Source organism: Egretta garzetta, unplaced genomic scaffold (genome assembly GCF_000687185.1).
Source record: "Egretta garzetta isolate BGI_Z169 unplaced genomic scaffold, ASM68718v1 scaffold40, whole genome shotgun sequence".
NCBI classification, from domain to species: domain Eukaryota; kingdom Metazoa; phylum Chordata; class Aves; order Pelecaniformes; family Ardeidae; genus Egretta; species Egretta garzetta.
In genome coordinates this window covers 4,644,682-4,646,419 of record NW_009258484.1, presented here as the reverse complement: position 1 = coordinate 4,646,419, position 1,738 = coordinate 4,644,682, and the positions used below count along the sequence as shown (strand labels likewise).

General features: G+C 48.2%; 1 protein-coding gene across 1 annotated transcript in view; it reads right to left on the bottom strand.

Annotated features, from left to right (window-relative positions):
- KATNAL1 (katanin catalytic subunit A1 like 1) overlaps positions 1 to 1,738 on the bottom strand; it is a 34,714-nt gene that overhangs the window by 13,312 nt on the left and 19,664 nt on the right. The window lies entirely within an intron of this gene.

Sequence of the window (1,738 nt, the reverse complement as noted above, 5' to 3'; positions counted from 1 at the left end):
TTTCCCTAAAAGTGAAAGTTATACAGGCTCATAATTACTCTTTCAACGTACCCTTTACTCACCGTATATTGCAATATTGTCTGGTTCACCTCTGTAGAAGCCACAAGAAAGCATCAAGCTTTAACACGGCTATCTCAGCACCATGATGGCCAGCAAAACCAACATCCACAGAGTCCCCAAACAGCTGCGGTTGCTTCCACCACAGCAGCACCATGCTTCCTTCATAGATGCAACTCACAGTGACAAAACCCCATTAGAGCTCATCACATCACCCACGGCAGGTGGGTGGGTGGGTTGGTTTTAAAGCAGCAAACCAGACTCTCTTAACAGTGCTAAACCACTCTTTAGACAATGGACACAATTCTTGGCCAGCCAAAGGCACAAATGCAGGAACAGCCTCACAAAGCAGGCCATGTTACGACTTAATGCTACATTAACTCCCACCTGAAGACCAGAGCATCCAAAGCATATTTTGAAAACACTACACCCACCACACTACCTGCCAGAGCTAAACAACTGGCACCCCCTCAGCACTAAGAAGGAACAGAAAAGCTATTACACCCATCGTCTTCAATGGAGGAAAAAACAGGCAGATTCTCTACCCTCGTTTCATTAAAGCCTTCCTGCCCAGCAATTTCTCCTTTCCTCAGCTGCCAGCTATTTCCCTCTTCTCATTCACAGGCCAGCTCCATAAACAGTTAAAAGGCTTTTAAAAGGTCATATTTGCTTAAGGGCTGCCCCCAAAGCCCCAAAGAAGCTCCCAAGCCACCCAGGCTTCTCTGAACTACCGTAACTCCTGCAGCATGCCAATGCTTACTCAGCGACACTGCCTCTGCCCCCAACAGCCCAGAGTTTTGGGTTAATACTTCCACAGCGCCGTTAAGCTCATGGGGGTGAAATAACATTTTCCCTTTGAAGCATCAGGGCTCACGCTCCTCCTCTCCCACTTCAGAAGGAAACCACTTCCCCTCCCAGCTCAACGGCGGCGTTCGGCGGTGCCTGAAAAGCAGCTGCGCTGATTTAACGAAGGAGGCTGAGTAGGGAGCTACTTTAGGACTCTTAACTCAGCTTCTAAGCACTATCAGCAGCAAGTTAAAGAATCCCAGCTGGCTGGACAAAGGCAGCCTAGGCTGAGAGGCAGCTGGAGACACACAAATAACCTCGCAGTGGAAAAAGGTAGTGATTAAAAACCTCCCAGTTGCCATTTGCCCACGAGGCCTGTGAGGGAGCAGTTTTTCTTCCCACTGTTTTTATTTCTTGCTTCCAAGCGAACTCCGTGTTGCTTAGTATTCCCCAATCAGGGTTTTGGGGTTTTTTTTGGTTTGTGGGTTTTGGGTTTTTTTTTCCTGCAATGGAAATGAAGCTGAAAGTTGCGTTTAGACAAAAAGCTGGTGTCAAAAATGTCATGGTCTGGTGTAGAAAGGAAACAGAGAAAAAAGCCCTGTAGAGTTTGGGAGATTTCAGGAGAAAATGGAATCCAAACATAACCATAAAAAAAAAAAAAAAAAAGAGGGAAAAAAAAGACAATGCAATGACAGGTATTTGTTGTTTTTGTTACACACGTCTTTCCTGTCCCTCAGCTGGGGCTGGCTTTCCCGGTGGAAGAATTTTTCTGCACATCTCAAATCGGATGCTTCGTCTTCTGGGCGAGACAGTTACTGCCGGCTCCAGAAGGCGGGGAAGGCAGGGCGGGTGGCCGCAGCGCCCGGACGCCGGAGGCAGCGGCGCCCGCCCCCCA